We start from the raw sequence: 20,757 nt of genomic DNA, 5'->3' as shown, positions 1-20,757 counted from the left end.
CTCTCACATGACCAAACATTTCATTTGACATCAACAAGGTTTGTCAATTCATGCACAAACCAACAGTCCATCATTGGAGTGCTGTTAAAAGAATGCTTCGATATCTACAATAGACTATAAATCTAGGACTTCTAATTCGAAAGAATTCCTCGATGGATTTACAAGCCTTTTCTTATTCTAATTGGGCAAAATGCCTAGATGACAGATGATCCACCGGTGGCCTACGTGTCTTTTTAGGATCCAATTTGATATATTGGAGCTCCAGAAAAAAAGCCACAGTTTCACAATCATCCACCAAAGCAGAATATAGAGTTGTTGCTAATACAATTGCTAAGATAACTTGGCTACAGTATTTACTCTACAAACTAGGAGTATTTCTACAAAATCCACAAACTCTCTTGTGGTTGCTAATACAATTGCTAAGATAACTTGTCTATAGTATTTACTCTGCAAACTAGGAGTATTTCTACAAAATCCACAAACTCTCTAGTGCGATAACATAGGAGCAACCTATCTTACAACAAATCCAATTTTCCATGCCAGAACAAAGCACATTGAAATTAATGTTCATTTTGTGTGCGAGAAAGTCGCCAATGGGTCTATTCTTATTCGGTTTATCTCAAGCAAAGATCAATTAGCTGATTTGTTCACTAAAACTCTCACTACAGCACGATTTCTACAGTTACAAGACAATCTCAATGTCTCAAATACTCCGCTGAGATTGAGGGGGCGTATTAGAGAATCCAAAACTGTTTCACCAAATCTTCTGTAACAAACTGAGGATCATGAGGATAGTCAGTAAACAGTGTAACAAGATACTCCAAACAGCAAGATTGTGTAAATCGTGTAAACAACAAAAGCAAGATAAGATAAGATAGCCTTAGTTTAAATATGAGTTCAAACATTCAAATAGTTTGTAACAAATTGTTCCTATAAAATACAAGCAGCAAACCCGTCTATAGGTGTGGAAGCCAAATCAAGTCTTGTGTGTTTATTTGTTTCTTTAACTTCTACATTGAGGCCAAAACCTCAACAATTTTGATGGATTTCAATATTCTCTTGGCCTTAAATTATTTTTAGCTTGTGAACATTTTTTGTTGTGTTTCATTGATGGTGGTGAAAAGGGCTGATTGGGTGATTGTCTTGAGCAATTCCTTTTGATTGTGGTGAAAGGGGCTGATTGGGTGATATTTCTGGAGATGCTCTCGATTTTTTGGTTCTAGAGATGTTTTAGATTTTTTGGGTGTTTTGATTTTTGAGAGGAAAATTCTTTCTGGCTGCCTTGATAACATGCAACATTTTTCATAGGTGGCATTTTTCAAGCGTTTCAATGCCTAGAAACTGCCAAAAATTGCGTAATTTGAGAATGTACAATTCCTTTGAAATTGTAGGGAATCCTAATCCTTCATTTTCACAGTGTTTTGGTTTTGGTGGATTTTCCTTGTGTTTTGGTTTTGGAGAGTGGTGGATGAGGACGATGACTCAGAGGGGGAGTTGCTCAGCATTTCCAACGACGGTGACAACTCCACCACCAAAGATGATCATCCACATGAGAGAGATGTGCGACTGATAAAGATGAGAGAGAAAAGATTAAAAAATTGGATGAATAAGCAACATTTTGCTACACTAATTCTCTAGAGGTTTAGAATTAATGTAGCAAAAAAAGTGTTTTACATAAGCTAAAGATAATCTGCTGCAAAGCCTTGGATTTTGAACAAGCAAAATCATAAGCGGAAACCTCCAATTTTCACGTGACGCTACTACATCGGAGATACAATCTTGCAGTAGAATATATTTTTTCTTTTTAACACTAAGAATAAACAACATAACACTGAGAGCTAACTGAATTACCCCAGAATTATAAATATAAGTTAAGCATTTTTTAATATGCATACCATGTACACACAAGGTGTACCAAAATATGTGCCACAGGCGACACACAAGGTGTACCAAAATACGTGCCACAGGCGACACTCAAGTCAAATATACAATGTAGTCAAATAACATTACATAACCAAAGTGATAATATATGATAAGCACAAAATAAAGCTTGTTCTCAGAAACAAGCAACAACTTCCTAGAAGATGGTTTAGAAACCATTAAAACTAGCGATAGGATCTTCGCCTTCACCCTCAATTCTTGCATCATGGTTTATGTAAATATCGTATTTACACAGACAAACAAGTGAGTCTCCAAGTTCCCATAAAATATAAATTAAAAGTCACTAAATGAAATAGAAGGGAGAAAAGGTAGAGAGAGAGAGAGAGAGAGAGAGAGAGAGAGAGAGAGAGAATGTATGGCATAGTGACTAATTCGTTTGTGTTTTATGATAGTCTTTCTGTAGACCTCTCCTTAATAAGTTAAATACCAACCTGTTTACGTTTGTTCACCTCCCACTTTGAACACTTACATGTTTAATGCTGTCGACTATACTTTCCCGGGCTTAAGTTATATATTAGGCCTTGGGACTGTTAGCCCTGCTAACCAATCCATTGGCTCGTTGTTTTACCACCGCTGCGATCACCAGCTTTTCTTCTTATTTGGTTGATTCTAATATTGCATATAAATTTCAAGAGAATATGATAAAATCATAAAGGCATAAAAAATCCAATGTGAAAGTAATGAAGCTCTATAACACTACTCAGTAAGTATATCCATACTTACCCTTTTCTCAGAAGAAGTCCCCGACTTCCTTTTCTGCAAACAGTCTATAAATACACAGTACTTCACAAATTAGCATAATCGTTAAATAATATAATCAAACATCAAATAAAATATTGTTCAAAGACCCTCATTTATTTATATGCATTTAATATCATTTTTACTTACTTTATTTGTCACTAACTTATCTATTTGTCTCTTCTCCATTTTTCCATAATCCATACTTACCATAATATCAATTTGTCTATAAATTCATTATTGTCAACGATCTTATCATTATGTTAGTAGTTCATTCTATCCATTTCTTTTTCAGTCATTCTGAGACATTCCTTAGGATAACCTTAAACCTGAATTCATAATTCAGTGATGAGGCTAAGAACAATACCACCAAATATGAATTTTGAGGATTAAGATATATCATAACGATAATAAAAGTAAGAACAATCAACTCATGCTATTCAATGAGGACAAAGTCTCTCATTGAGAGTCTTAAGAACAATCAGAGGATAGAAAGTAAAGACAAGTATGTAAAGCAGTTTATATCTCATGCTACTCATGAGGACAAAGTCGCTAGATGAAAGTCTTACGGAAAATCAGAAGACAGAAAGTAAAGACAAGTATGTAAACCAATTTATATCTCATGCTATTCATGAGGACAATGTCTCTCAATGAAAATCTTACGGACAATCAAATGACGGAAAGTAAAGACAATCACTAAAAAGAATTCAATACTAAGCTCTATGTTTAAACACCGAAGCAAGTATAAAGCCTTGTTGATATAATGTTTAAACATAAACCTCTAAGTATAATACATTATAAAGACATTTGAAAGTAAATACAGTTTATCGTGCTAAAAGGTTTCTCGATAGAAGTCTTAAGGGCTACTAGAGATGATTAATACCATTTTCCTTTACTTCTTTTTTAATCCGTTAGCTTATTGGTCCATTAGAACAACAATAGCAATTAAATAGCATATAAAAGGAACATAAAGAATGAAGGAAACTTGTGATCTTTTCAAAGTATAACTTCAAACCCATTCTCTTTTGAGTTGTAGTTTACTTAGAGATTCATTTGATAACATAAAAGAAACATCATAAAACATCAAAATACATAACTGTAAGTGATTTTTGGAAAGAAACCACAAAATCCTCCAAGGTGGCCTAGGTGTATTTTTTGGGCAATGATGATGTTTTGATCACTTCTTGACTATCTAGGCTATGTTTGCTAAGGAAGACAACTCCTAACTTCACTTTTGAGGTAGTACTATGCTGCTGGAAGTTTAGAACATAAAAACACACAAAAAACCAAGAGTGGCCGTGTAGTGTAGTGAAGGAGAGGACAAAACTACAACTTAAACTTTTACGGTTTTCTAGCTATTTTTGGCATGAATTCATGAAGGGGTTAAACACCTCTATTTATAGGAGAATCCAGCTGCATGGATAGACAAAAAAACACCCTAGGGTGGCCGGCCAAGCAAGGGAGAATGAAGGAAAAATGCAATCAACAACCATTCATCCAAGTCTCCCCCAAGTTAACAAACTCATTTTTTCTTCATTCTCGTTAATGGCATTGATCGCTATTAATTTGAAAAGATCATATCTGCTGGAAATATCAGATGGATTTGGTCAAGTGGTGAAAATTTAGCAGTTTTAAATTTCGTCGATAGTTGGAAACTCAAGTACATCGCTTTTTAGGCTAAAATTGAGATTTTGTCCAAATTAAGTCTAATTTCACAAAACTGACCCAGAAGTAATTTACTTATTAAAATGAGTCCTAATATGTCAAGAAACATAATAGGTCCGCCTCAATTTGAGAAATAACATGGTAATTAGTGAAAACGTTGTTTTAGCGAGTGAATTGTGATCCCCGCTAAGTCTGGAATTCTTTCTTTCTCAGATTGTTATGAAATTATACCATTAGGTATAGGGCTTAAATACAAGCATAACGAGCTTTGAATCAACTCATTTCGAGTTTGTATGCCCAAGTTATGCTTATTTTAAGTTCTAAGGTAAAAAATAATTTTTACCCCATTACTTGATTTTGAAAGTTTTCTTAATTCCTAAAAAGACTATAGAATCCAAATAATAATATCTTCCCAATATTATCATTGGTTTTATAGATGAATTTAAGAGACATTGAATTCCTCATGTGTTACATTCGCTGAGGTGAAAATGGGCTTATATTAGCTAAATATAGCTAATATCAGGGTTTAGAGCATCTGCTGGTGTAACGCCTCAAGGAAAATTAACTAGTAATTGTGCTATGACACGCCTTCCTTCTTACGTAACATGTAGTGCCCCATATTATTTTCAAGGTTAATTAGTTCTTAATTGGAAATTAGGACTTTTTGACTCGCTGCATTGATCGAACATTCAAAGTTGCACCAAGAACGATCGAAGTTCCAACCGATAATATTCAAAGTTACAACCAAGAACGTTCAACGTTCCCATCGAGAACGTTCGATGATGTGTTGTACTATGTGTTAGAAGGTACATCCCACACCTTCAGCCTATGTGTCAAATCGTACATCGAATGATCGACATCGTACACCTGTAACATCCTTAGCCCGAAAAGGGATATGATTGTCAATTTACTCTCTCAAAGGCGCAAAGATTTCTAAGGTTTACCAGAGAAATTACTACATGCGATGCTAATGCATGATAGAATAAAAACATCAAGTTTAAAATTTCATAAAATTCGGAAAAGTTTGTTAAAAGAAATATATAATTAATATTTTTTATCAAATAAGTCATAATCCTGAAATCGTTCCAATGCACTTATTTTAAAATAATATGCAACTCAGATGGACTCAATAATTAACCCTGCCCTCATTATGACCTCCTAAATCAAACTACTAATCACCTGAAAACAAAAAGTAAACTGAATAAGCTGAAATGTTCAGTAAGTAAATCCCTAACCATAAAATAATTGGGTAAATTCATTTTCTTTGAAGCCTTTCGCTTAAAGCGATTTATTTCCCGTAACACTTCAAAGCATATTTAACACATATCATTATTTGAATAAAGTCACAAATTACTTTCGAAATGAAACGATTCCCAATAAAGCTACGATAAGACTATTTCTCTTTTTCGAAACACATAAATATATTCATTTAAAACTAACGTTTTCATAATAGGGCATGTGTACATTGTTACTCCACGTGTACTAGGGTTGCGCGGTTCTTGCGACCATGGCAGTGATTTTGGACGCAGACCTGCCCGTCAGCTTATCAATCAAAGTGCACTTAGGCCAAAAATATCATGTGACTGTTAATGGAATAACATATTCTGGCAGAGCATCCTTCAATGGTTGAGCTTCCATCCCAGCATTGGTACCAAGCTATGTTTTCATTTAATCATCTTGGGACAAAAATATCTCCTCCATACGTGCCCTCATCCTATAAACATTTTCATCTCTTTTATTTCGATATCCTTAGGGCGACATATAGGAGGGTATTCCATCTTTATAATTCTCATAGTTATTACTTTCTAAAAAAAAAAATAACGCTTTCCCCAATTTGGGAACTTTCCAATAATAAAAGTTGAGTATACCTAAAAATCATTTCACAATAAAACTTTCAAGAAAATAACTTCTTCTTTTTTTTCAATGATATAATTTTTCACAGGCAACTTTCATTTTCAAAAGCAATTTAGAAATCCTTTATGAAAGCAAGGTGAATTCACAATATAATAATAAACTAATTATTCACATGTACATATCTATAATGCTAAAAGCAGTTTATCAAATTCATAAAATAACTTTAGAAAGGGCAAAAAAATGTCAGGGGAATGGAACGATGCTTGAAGTACGAAGATAGCTCATCAGGGGAAATCCATTAAATCACCTACGACCAAACCATCAGATTATGGACGGGTGTCCCGGGCGACGCGGCGGATATGAATCTCGAGAGTTTACAACTAACGAGACATCAAAGCATTGACACGCGAGCATAATAATGACACATTATACGAGGAAGCGAAAGATCGTTAGAAACCTCGGGGAAAACCAAGGCCCGGGTTATGAAAATGACAAAATTCCCATTATCCGAAGTCTAAGCTCAGATAAGAGAATTGTGGGGTAACTGTTAGGAATAATCCACTCCGCCCGGTCCATTTCAAGAATTATTGGCCTCTGAGTCCACATTGGTCTGCTTGTGATTGTGGGCCCATGACCCATCATATCTGAACCTGCAAGTATGAATACCTAGGAGCCCAGAGAAGATACTGTCCCGGGACAGGCACAATTGATTGAGGATTCGTTATACGCGATCCCGGATATTTTGGATCGCACCCAGTCTTTGGAAATCCAGGATTGAAACTAATCCTAGATTTGTTCCCTAGAATCTCGCTTTGAGATGGTCAAGGAAAGAATCTCGTTTGGAAGATAGAGAATCCCGAGTCAAGGTCTTACTCTAACAGTGCTTCTAGGTCAAGGAATAAAGAACACGAAACCCTAATGCAGTGAGGGTTCTCCTCATTTAACTTATAAATAGGCCTATAACTCATGTATGAAAGACAGACTGAATTATTGAGCTTAAACCTACTTTTCACTAAAATACTGACTTAGGCATTGGAGTGTGGAATGTTGGCCACTCCGGTGTGTTCTCTTGACATTATATGTTTTGCAGTGATATGGAGACGTGAAGAATACTGAAGGGTGCATTATCTAGGCCATACTGGAAACTGCACCAACAAACTACATATCTAATAAGTTGAAGGCACACTATAGAAAATTTGGGTTTTAGTGGCGACAAGAATTATCACGGGATATCCATTGAGAATGCCCAGTACCATCATCACTGAAAGTAAGCACATGAGCCTAACATTTAGTCGTTGATATCAAAATACCAGGGATGAGAAGGCAAGTCGTTGTCGTCGATATGTTATTATCAATATTATCATAGACTATAGGTCATGTCGTTACAGCTAATACATTTGTATTTTTTTTTTATATCATTGCCAATTACCAATGTCTCAAAAAAATTAAGGAGGAAACAAAAGTGCATGCATTCTTTCGCTAGCTTAATCTGAAGCTATTCGACAAATATGAAAGCATGAAGTTAATTCGATCTAATGCTTATAAATCACAATGTGTAACTTATGTACATCCAAGTTTTTTTTTTTTTTTTTTCCTTATTAACGAGGGAAAAGGATTACAAGAGAAGATCTTTCTCACTCTTGATCCGAATAGAAGATAAAATGTGAGATCCTATGGGAATGCTTCCAAACACAAGGTGAGAAGCAACCTATCTTGCTAATGCATGTGCACGATAATTGGCACATCTAGATACTTTCACTCCATTCCAACTATAAAAGGAAGATAAAACTAAGTATCAGAGAGAAAATTAGCAAAATTCCAAGAGGAAAAATTAAGAGGATTATTAATAGCTAATACAACCAGGAGAGCGCCCTCTTCAAGAACAAAAGAAGTCAAGCCACAAGCAGCAGCCATCTACATGGTTAAAAGGGCAGCAACAACTTCCCCCATATCAACATCCATGAAGAAAAACTTCTAAGTAGCAGCACCAATAATATTACCAGCAAAATCACTAACAACAACAGCTGCAATAGCAAAATCCTCCCTAATAGTAACATCGAAATTCCCTTTGACAATACCAGAATGAGGAGCAGACCAAAGAGAGGGAAGAACAAAATCACTCGAAACATTCAAATGCAAATCTAGAGAAGCAGCTATCATTTTGGAGGCTTTTATAGGATCCGGTTTCAGGCCTTCAAAGATTAACTTGTTCCTAGACAACGAAATGAAATCCAAAGTAAGAGCAGCAAAAATTTGGAATTTCCGAACCTTTTTCCTAGGAATCACCAGCAACAAAACAAGATTTACAATAATTGCAATCCAATCAGCAATGGGTCTAGCAGCAAAACTTGTGGTAATAAGAGGCCAAGTGTAACGGCCAAGAAAAATAAATTGCTTAAAATATAAATGTATCGAAATGTTAGGTAAATGAAAGTTTAGTTAACGCATGTATATGAGTATATATATTTTTATAAATGTGAATATGCACGTGTGAGAATATTATACTTAATTGATCTACATATATATAGATGTGTTTAATTAGTTCATGTAAGAATTTCTAATTATAAGGTATGTTATATATATATATGTTTGAGTGTGTGTGTGTGTGTGTGTGTGTGTATAGCAGAACTGAGATATGGTATGTGTGTGCTGTATTGGACCAAAACATGTTTGTGTTGTGATGAAACAGAACTAAAGTGCTAAAAACCGAAACGTGAACGTGTGTGAGTTGGAAAGTATGAATGAGTAATAGGTGTATATGTTGTGGACGTGTATAAGGTGCTGAAATAGAAAAGGTATGTTTTCATAAAATAGAAAAGTGTGTCCGTGTGTGTGTTGTGTTCAAAAAGAAAGAGACGTGTGTGCTATGATAGTGTATAGGTGTGTGTTTATGTGTACAGTACTACATGAGGGTGTATTTTAGATAGACATGTGCTGTGTTTTGTGGTGAAACGTGCATGTGTAGGATTAAGAGAAACTGTATATATATGTTGTGCACTTTGTTGTGGAAGCCGTGTGTATGCATGTGCAGTAAACATGTGGCCTATTTTAGATATGCACATGCTGTTAGTGTTTGATAAAAGGTGAGTGTGAGTGGCAGCGGGTGAGTCGGTGTTAGTGTACAGAATTGAGTGGAAAACAATGAAGAGAATTAAAGGAGGTTAAAGTGAAACATGTGGGAAAATGCCAAAGATGCTTTGTGGTAAGTGTGTGTTCGGGTAGTGCCGTGATTGGGTGATTAAGTTGTATCAAAAGAATGAAAGAATACAAAAATGGCAGTGGGTAAAGAGTATTAAAGAGAATAATTAAATGGGAAAGTCCATGGGTTATATAACGAAGCACTAAAAATGATATATATAGTTATATATGTGTGTGTGTGTATATATATATATATGAATATAGGTATGGTGTACTACATAGAATACATATGTATGTACTTATTTATTGTAGTGCCAAGAACAAGGAGGCTATAAGTTCAAAATGTAATGCTAAAAAGGAACATATTTAGATAGAAAAAGTACATATATATGATCTCATTTGTTAGTATAAAAATGATAAGGTTGTAAATAAAATGTAGTTATTGAAATATCCAAACAAATAAGGGTTCCATGTAATAAAGGACTAGAAGAGATAGTTATAAATAATAATTTTCTTAGCACTATTTGCTAATCTAGTATTTCATGAATATAATCTTGCAGTTGATATTTTTGTGGACCCCGTGGAAGCAAAGGACTGTAAGTATAAATTACTTACTAAGGGTAGTACTAGATTTCAATAGTGTTGTGTTTATGTTTTATTTTAATTGGATGCGTGTGATTGATTATTGTATACTGTGAATAATCAACCTATTAATATTGGGAGCAATGTTTCCCAAAGGGTCAAGATGGGAATAGTGCCTGAAACCGAAAACTCTAATAATTATTTTGGAGTTAACAACTCTCAAAGTGCTAGTAGAGTGACGTCGAGCGTATTCTGCTAGTGTGAAAATATGCTAATAAAATGTAATGAAGGAGATACGTCGTCGAACGTCTCAAATAAGGCGCATTGACGGGTAACGGCTCTAAACAAGAGGAGTGTAATAACTATATTGAACTGTTAAACTTTGCATAGAAAACTATCACTACATCATTATGTTATCTCTGTTCCTTGAATAACACATAATCCATTGATATTATTGAATGATAGTTAGCTCACTTATGGAACTATAGGTTTTTGGTAATAACCACCATCTCATAGATGATTGTGCAGGTACTGACACTGATGAGTATTAGGATTATCAGGATCCTTGTGATGATCCTGATTTCATAGATGAGATTGTCTAAGGTCTCCCTTTTGTGATGGACTTGCTGAATAGTCTATCTTCTATGTTGATATTAGGTTTCACTTTATGCACTTCCTAAACAACTTATGTTTTATCTTGTGGTTTGTAAGTTGACTACAATTATGTAGGATACGAGCCGTATGTAGCTCTTATGTTATCGCTTTTGTGTATATTTATTTGTAAGACCTTTTTATAATGCAAATTGAGGTATTTCAGTCAAAGCTCTATATATGTTGAAAGGGAATTGTCCCTGTTGGTTTAAAAGTAAAGAAAAAAAGATATTCATATTTTCCGCTGCGAGATTTATCGTCTCTTAAGTAGTAATGATACGTAATTATCCAGATATAATTATTGTTAGTTTTTGTGTTGGCTGCATTCTGTTGGACAAAATCACTTTTATGTAATGTTGCTGATTTCACAGGGATGCTGCTTTATCCAGAGTCTACTCTTCAGCAATGTTCTTCAAGAAGTTTCTATGAAGTTTTCAAGGAAGTTTATTTCGGTTCCCTGTCAGCCGCCCGGACGACATGTCATACTGTCCAGACGCACATCAGTTTAAAGCATCATCCGTCCGGACGACGAGAACTTCCTGTCTGGACCTGCCCATCAGTGTCTAGAAGCTTTGAACAGTTCAAGGTTGCATCCGTCCGGACGTAATGGTCTCGACGCTCTTCAGAGTTTGAGAAGATCACAATGTTCTAGTGCATCCGTCTGGACAACGTGGTTATATTGTCCGGATGCCATTTAGTGTTTGACAAGCATTAGGGTTTCTAACTCAAGACACAGTTATGGGAAGACGGTTGTAACTGTCCGGACGATGTGTGATCCCGTCCGGATAATGTCCTCTATAAGGCAAGACGTGCATACAAAGTTTGACCGTCCGGACGTTAGTCTTCATGGTCCGGACGATCAAGCTTCATATATGGAAATTGCTACAACGCCCCACTTTTACAAAAAGCGTAAGTGAAAATTTTCGAATTCTCATGTGACATTACTAACTTATCAGAGGTAAATATTGGCAACGGAATATATGTAAATGTAATACAAACTTGGAAATGGATTGACACTTCAGAGCTTCTATTGAAATACCTCAAAATATATAATAAGCCAGTCAGTATAATTATACAAACAGTAGTAGTAGTTATGCCTCACAGGGCAAGATAGTCATATAAGCCAAAATATCTACATATAACTGTAGAATTATAAATATTGTCTTGAGCTAGGTTAAATGAACTACAACTGGGTAGTTTCCAAAAAGATAGGCTGTCCAGCCTTACAAAAACTGAATCAGGAACCATCTAAGAGTCGGGATAGTTCTGATATTCTTCTTCTTCATAGCCTGAATCATTACACAATACAGAGAGAAGACAGCAACATAAAATACTAAAGTGAGTCCAATGTTTCCAATAATAATATAAGTGCTGATTTATTTAATTAATGCAACACAATGCAATTGCCATATAATCACATGTATATGCAACATATAATCTATGGTCGCGAGTCATAAACATAAATTGAATATATACATAATCATAAAGCAATGACAGTTTTAAATACAAAGTTTTAGGTAATTCTCTTTTTCTACTCCTCTATTGGCCTAGGCACGGTTAACGTCTTATTTGAAGCCTGGGCTTCCTCACTTAAGTTTTAATTATATTCTTTGGGAGCCTGGGCTCCTGGAAATATGGGTCTTCCCTGGTGACCTAGGTACACCAGTTTTTGTATTTATTATTCTCTTTTTCGGTACTTCTACATTTATTGTACCTGGGCCACCAATGAATCGTCATGTACCACTGTGGATCTGGATCCAAAGCTTGTTATTAAACAGATTATTAAAATAACAAAACGTGCAAATTCACATGCGCAAACAAGTAAATAAAGCAGTAAACATAACATTATTGGAAAAATCAACCAGCTTCATCCTCAGTAAGTATAGAGATACTTACTAGTTTTTGCTCCAAAGATTTTCCGCTATAATTGCACAATTATCATCATGTAATAATAATAATAGATTAATAAAAGCATCTATGAAAATAGTCATTATTATTACCATATCTTTTCTAGAAATTGCAGCGACTATAGGTTTGAATATAATAAACATGATCTCATATTTATTTATTTTGATTTAGTGCTTACTTTCACCAACTCTTCATGTTAGTACTACTAGAATTATTCATTCTTTAAGAAAATACTTGCTTATACTTATTTATATACATCTCTTTAAACATATAAAGAACCTTTAAAACAAGAATACAAGTGTCATCAAATTAAGCACACATATGAACTTGCCTTCCTTTAATTAACACACACACATCCTTATAACACACACATACATAAATACATCCTTCATAGTGAAGCTCATAACAAAAGTGCACACACACTTATAAACACGTTCCTTTCTTTGCAAGTATACACCTACACATGTGCACACCTCTTTTCAAATACAAATTCATCTCTTCCCTTTTAATATTTACACACACATAGGGCTGGCAAAACGGGTACCCGACACGACCCGTTTACGACCCGTTAAGACCCGCTACCCGTTTAGGCTAGACCCAGACACGACACGACACGGCTATTTCACGGGTCACCCGACACGACCCGTGAAACCCGTTTAGCGTAACGGGTCATGACGGGTCGGCACGACCCGACACGACCCGTCTATCATAACGGGTCGACATGACCCGTTTAACTGAAACACTGAAAATTCCATAATAGCCTAATAGGCATTGATCATAGCACTAGCATCATCGATCACAACCATTCCAACATGCAAGGCATTATTTCTATCCCTTAACTATCAAACTCAGCTGACAACATATTAAACAATCAGTTTACCTTGAACTGCAAACTCAGATTTTGATAGTGATATTACATTCTAACGACATCCATGAGGCCTAGTCCAATATTATGGAATTTACATTCTAACGACAAAAGGTGCAAAAATGAGATAATATGGGGGAGGGAGGGGGAAGAACATTTGCTAATAATGATAACCAAATCAAATTTTACTCCGCTAATTAGCAATTCAAAATGAAACTCAACATATGAAGTAACTTGGCTCTTAATCAGCTTAAATTTCTAAACATAATATTTTAAGCCCCTGGAATTAACTGATCAGTTGCTGCATGAAATTATCAAGTATGCTGGTGGCCTGGTAGCACAGCAGTTCAAGAACTTGGACCATGTGGAAATTTTTTGTACAAACCTAATACACACAGCTCCTCATATGCAGCCCACATTAAAGGATCTACTGATAATGCCTGCTTAAAATGATGTACAGCACTTTTCCTTCTATCAGTGTACCTAAAACAACATAAAATCTCAATAAATAAGAAGCTGATATTCTGAATTAAGAAATTGCACAAACACACAGACATAATTATGCAATATGCATGTCAATAACAACTAACTATTTCAGACTTTATGTTAGTTCAGAAATTCAAAGATGAGAATTGAATTAAATTCGGACTCACTTCCTAGTCATAAGGCGAAGAAAGTATAATTCATAGAGTACAAAGGATAAACAATATATAGTAATGAAATTCAATTAACTGTGCTTAATGACCCAGTTTAACATCGTCAAGCACTAATTCAATCCAATACTTTGGATAAGCTAGAGTTGCAAGTAATAGAAACAAATTAAGGAATAGAAGCTAACACAAAACAAGAGAATGCAGCATTGTACCTCTACTGCAAAGAATCAGTGAAGAAACATGAAAGGACACAAAGAGTGGGAGAGTCTGTTTCTTGGGGAAGGAAGGGGAAAAACTTTAATAAAATATGCTTCTTTCACCTGATATTCCGTCAAGTGAAATGCAAATAGATTTGTAACTTTGAGAATAAGTTTAAGACCGCTTCATAAGACATCCCTCACTGGCACGAACACATGAATGGTGCTGAACCTATATTGCTCATAACAGTTAACATGTAGAGCTCCAAATCTACAGTACCAAACTCTTGAAAATGTTGTACTGAAAATTATTTTCTTTTCCAGGCCATGAGAGACTTCAAAATTAACAAATAAAAAATATATGATAGCATGCATAGCCTATTTTTAAGACAAGAGGCCCACATATATGGCAGAAGGCAACTGATCACGAAAGCACCATAACATATCATATACAGTGACAGGAATTTGGAAAGTCTAGCAAGCAGTTTAATCTTACCGAGACACCAAAGAACAGCAAGTGTGAATAATCCAATGCAGCCAAATAACTTTTGCACATCTACCCTTTCACCCTCTCCAGCAAACTTTTTAAGAAGCACTGCAGTGTTATTATTTTTATGGCAAAGAGTATCAATGTCATGCTTTACAAATAATACATAAATACTCTATGAATAGAAAGAGAAGATATTCACCGGTAAAAAGTGAATAAGTAAAAGACGAGAGGATGGCAAAAAGATCACCCAGAGACGAATGCTTTCCATTTCTGAACCAAAAAAAAAAAAATTCAATCATTGTGATGCTGCTTAAGAACCATGCTCTAGAAAGCTCAATCTAATAAGAACCAAACCCAACAAAATAAAAAAAAGAAAATAAAAGAACCACTGTGATGCTGCTTAAAAATCTAATAAAAGAACCAAATCTAATAAGAACCAATTCAATCACTATGATGCTGCTTAAAAATTCTCTGTCCCCAACTCCTAAAGATTCCCTCACTGACTTCTGGTTTAGGAATGTCTCCATGTTGGAGAAGTCATAACATAGGTCTCCCTCGCATTTCTTTCTAACATCATAGTACTGCAGACCCAAACATTCTCATCAAAGCTGAAAATGCATTTTTGCTACTTCACAACATAATTCTGAAATGATATAAGAGGTGTTTTAAATTTTAATTGTGCCCTCTTACATTTAATGATTAATAATATTTTGCTTATACACAAGTTACTCTCCAATACATACCTCTGCACCTGGCTCATTAGCAGGACATAATGCAGCTTCGGATTCTTTAAGAAGATCCAGCTGAAAGCATGATAGTGCAAACAAGTAGCGGGATTGAGCCATTTGCATTCCTTCATAGAACAATGAACGAAAAAAGAAGAGAGAGATTAATGGATGATAAATTTTTTCAAAAAAATCAACCACAATAAAGAAACGAAAAAGAACACTAACAACAAATTGGTTCAAAAATGGCAAAAAAATTAATACTATGACACATACCCTTCAAAATATGGTACGCAGCATAAGATTGATTGTTGTGCAAGTAACAGTCAGCTAATAATTGCATATTCGTCTGCCACTCTGCCTATAACAAAAAGGCATCAAGGGTTCAAGAAAAACTAAGAGGAATGATTCAGAAAATCCAAAAACTAAGTTTCATATAAACAAACAAGCCCTTTGTACAAGCTGCAAAATCAAATAACGATAAAACTAAAATTCCAAAAGCAAGTAATTCCATACACATAACAAAGCCAATTGGAGGTTAGAAATTCCATACACATAACCACAATTAACTTCTCCGATAGTTCGAAATTTGGAGGTTAGAAAGAGTTCTAATAAGTAATAAGTAATAACATAGAGCCATTTCTATGGCAAAAAATTCTCAAATACAAAAAACCACATCATAATTGTCCACTCTTAAGTATTGATCCCTTAAATGAAAATGCTCATTGTCCATCAGATTGGGTCCAACGCAAGTTAGTTTGTCATGTCCATCTTTGTCATTCAACTCCAATACCTAAAGGAAAAAAACAAAATAATTACATTGGGATGTGAAAAAGTTTGGCCATTCTACCTCAAACGCTAAAACACAAACAATAACATAATAACAAAAGAAAGAACATGGGATCTCACAAGAACTGCTACTATCCAATGTCAACACATCCTCTTCTTCGTTATCCACACTCATTGAAGTTTGTTCTATATCAAAAGATAAAATAAATTAATGTCATTAAAGTAAGATAAAAAAAAATACAAGTAAATGAAGAAATTAAATATGCAAATAACTAACATTACCTTGCTCTCCATATAACCAATCTCTAGTGCAAACCAATGCCTCAACAATATCAGGCTTGAGTGAACTCCTATACTGATCAATCACACGTCCACCAATACTAAAAGTGGATTCTGAAGCAACAGTAGAAATAGGAATACTCAACACATCACGAGCCATGGCAACTACTTCAGGATAACGAAATTCATTTCCTTTCCAAAATGAAAGGATGTCAAATGGCGTATTCTTCTCCATATGCTTGGGTTCATCCAAATAAAGTTCCAATTGAGTCTTTTGTGCATCAGGATCGACTCCATCAAATGCTAGAAAATCCTACATAAAAAGAAATAATATAAACATAAAATTAATAAGTGATTATGACTTATGAGTATATATACTAAGTTACTACTTACTAACAAGCTAAGAAAGTAGGAAACTTGTGATATTATTTACCTTTTCCCAATCTGAGCCTTCTTGAGGTTGAACAACTGTGGAGCTTGAAGTTGCAGGAGCACTAGCCGCACTATACTCCATAAAAAGTTTGGTTAACGTTTTGGTCACATTTTCATACTCTTGAGATTCAGCTCCATAAATCTTAGTATAGTAGTACTTTACAAGGCGCAGCTTGTAACGAGGATCTAAAACAACTGCAATGGCCAACACTAAACTGAATTCTGACCAATATTTCTCAAATTTAGAGATCATTTGACCTGCCATTAATCTCTTATATCCATCTTCACTCACAAGCTCTTGCTTCAAATTCACATAAATCAATGCTACCACGGGAAAATATAGATTGGCTGTGGGATATTTGGTACCAGAAAAAGCACATGTAGCACGATAAAAGCATCCCAAGAAACTACATATATCAATCACTTTTTCCCACTCAAGTGCATTAGGACAAAACATATAATTTTTGTCAATCATCTCCAAATAAGCAAAAGCACGCCTATAATGAATTGCACTCTCAAGCATAAGATATGTCGAATTCCATCTAGTTGGCACATCTTGTTTTAATCCTTTGTTACTATCCAATGACATTTGATTGACAGCTTGAAGAAAACTTTGTTTTCTTATTTGTGATCCTCTAAAATACTTAACACTATCTCGAATCTTTTGGATAGCACCAGTAATCTCTTTCAATCCATCTTGCACAATCAAGTTAAGAATATGGGCACAACAACGCATATGAAACAACTCACCATCACAAGGAAGGGCTTTCTTCATGTTTAATTTGGGTTTGAGATTCACAACACACAAATCATTTGCAGAGGCATTATCTAATGTGATAGAGAAAACCTTTTTATCAATCCCCCACTCTTCTAGCAAACTACATATCTTTTCAGCCAAAGATACACCATTATGTGGTGGGGGCATAAATGAAAAATTTAACACCCTTTTAGACAATGCCCAACTCTTGTCAATAAAATGTGCAGTGAGACAAATATACCCATCGGTTGTCAAAGAAGTCCACAAATCTGATGTCAAACTAATCCTCCCTTGACAAACATTTAACAAAGACTTAACCTTTTGTTTCTCCAATATATGCATCTTAATCAAATCAGCCTTTGCAGTATTTCTACAAATTAATGGTACATCACTACGCAAATATCTATGCACTTCTCTTACACCATCATATTCAACATATGAGAAAGGCAAGTCATGCTTTATAATTGTACCAACCAACAATTCTCTATATTTTTTAGGACAAAATTTTGAGCCACTTACAGACAGAGTTCCTTGATCTCTAGATAGGAGCATCTGCTGAATATCATGATCAGTTTTGCCTCCACAAACTTTCATATGCTTCTGTAGATTTCCAGTTCCATGTGAACTGTTAGCTATATACTTATGGTCACAGAACTTGCATTTTGCCCATATTCTTGTGTCATTTGGATCTGTAGAAGGAACTTCATCAAAATGGGTCCAAACAGTTGAGGTCTTCCTACGCTTCTTTGGGACCTTTTTTGTCATTATCGAATTTGTATGAATAGAAGGATCCTCCCTTGTCTCTATTTCAACCACATCGTCATCGAATATAACCGAATCTTCGTTAATCACCTACACACATATGAAATATCGTTAGTAAATTAGAATGAAGAAAAAAAAAAAAAGAACCCTTTTAACCAAATTGAGCTTAACATATAGGCAATTAAAATAAAGGGGGGAAAAGTGGAAAACAAGATGTACTTAATTACAATTTACAAGACAATAGAAACAAGAATCCCAAACTCGATCAGTATAGCAATAGAAAATTGGAAATTTGAAAGGTATAGTCTCTGTTTCTGTACATGTTATGCATTTCTTTGCTTTGTCAATTTCCATTTCTTAGATTTGTCACAGTTGCATATATTGACATTAAAGACAATCATGAGCTGGTCAAATTATAATATAAGATCGTACAAATTTTATTCAAAGCATAGCACTGACAACAACTTAATTGAGATATTTACAAGCATCAACTGAATCATTTTTCTAGCTAGGATCTGGCTCGGACACAAACAGAAGGAAACCAGCAGCAAGGCAGAAAAATGGCTGAGTGGAAAGAAGTCATTCAAAGATTTTACAGTTGAATTGCTGTTAAATAGCATATATATGCCAATAGACAATGAAGATTTAGCTCATTGTATGAAGAAGACTTTTCTAGCGGGCAACGATTTGAAATTGTGCAAAATAAATGCTCATAAAATTTAGTTATAACCTAAACTAATTATTAAAAGTGTGTGACCATTGGGGTATTGATCCTGCATTCTAGACATTTGACATTGACTGACAGCTAGCTATTGAAACTACTATCTTGTACATAAAAACAAGCCTTAAAAATAAAATCAACAAAGCACAATGGATATAGAATTCCTACAGTTTTAACTTTCTTTTCCTTTTATAGCTGAAACTGAACTTTCAAGGAATTCCTCCACATTTGAACAAATAGACAGTGCACATGTCCATGTTGTGTCCATTCAATTGATCAAATTAAATTCTACAATTCCTAGGGATTTCCAAATTTAAAGTGTTTTAGAGGAATTCTAAATTTAAATTCTTAAAAAGGTGTCCTTGAAGGGTATGTATAATACATTACAAGTCAATAAGGGAGCGTGTACAGGAAGGGGAAATTGATTTGGTCTGAGAATTTTGCAACTCAGTGGGATTCTGCTGTGTTTTAAGTTTTTCAGAAAGATGTGCTGCTAAAAGAAGACAATGGTCACATTATTTCGGCAGTTTCCATTGAGCTTCCTCCTTTAATTTGGATGTCAATGATTTTTATACCCATTTCAGATAATGAAATAAAAAATATCTTCACAAAAAAATTATGAACATATTTTGAACAAGCAGGCAAGCATCACAATTCATAGATTATTGGACTATGATTTTATACCACAATAATCATGGCTATAAGAAATTAAAAATGGAAATCAACTAACTTACCGGCAGACCCGGAGGAACTGGATGCGACATCGGCCGGAGAGAGTGGCAGAGAAACGGGGAGAGCAGAGTCACTCACTGCAGAGACTTGAGAGAAAGAGCGTCGAGTGTGGCGAGGCTAAACTGCTGAAGGAGAAGAGAAGGGGGGTGGCGCAGAGCTGAAGAAGATGAGAAGGACGGCGGCGCAGCGACTCGGCGAGGCAGAAGGAGAACAGAGGGCGGCAGCGCGGCGAGCTGAAGGAAAAATCTAAGAAGAAAATGGCAAAATGCTAGGGTTTTCACTTTTCACCGTTTTTTACTTTTCTTCTCACATTTTCTGAATTTTCTCACTTTAGTTTTTCCTGATTTTGTTTATTTTTCAATTTTCAAATTTCAGTTTTCACTTTTCACTTTAGTTTCACTTTTCAGTTTGCAGAATTCAGAATTTCAGATAATTCCCCCCCGGTTTTCTGACTTTTCCCCCCCAAGGCAATTTCCAATTTTCTCCCACTCGGCCATTCTGTAATTTCTGTTTCCGCGCCATTCTCCCTCTTTTTTTTCTTTTCTTTTTCTTTTTCTTTTTCTTAAATTAAAAAAAAAAAAAAAAAACAAACAAACGTGTCTGGCGGGTCACCCGCGGGTGACCCGCGACCCGACCCGCCAGATCAATATAAACGGGTCATAAACGGGTTGACCCGTTTATGACCCAAACCCGTTTAAGGTTGACCCAAACCCGCTAATTTCGTGTCGTGTTCGTGTCGGGTTGTCGGGTCGTGTCAAAATTGCCAGCCCTACACACACATATATCTCTCTATATATACATATATATTTACATATTATAAGTCAATAAATCCAAACACACATATATTCCTACAAAGTTACACACCCATTTCTAACTAT

Source organism: Alnus glutinosa, chromosome 8 (genome assembly GCF_958979055.1).
Source record: "Alnus glutinosa chromosome 8, dhAlnGlut1.1, whole genome shotgun sequence".
Classification (NCBI taxonomy): Eukaryota; Viridiplantae; Streptophyta; class Magnoliopsida; order Fagales; family Betulaceae; genus Alnus; species Alnus glutinosa.
This window is presented reverse-complemented; position numbering follows the sequence as displayed.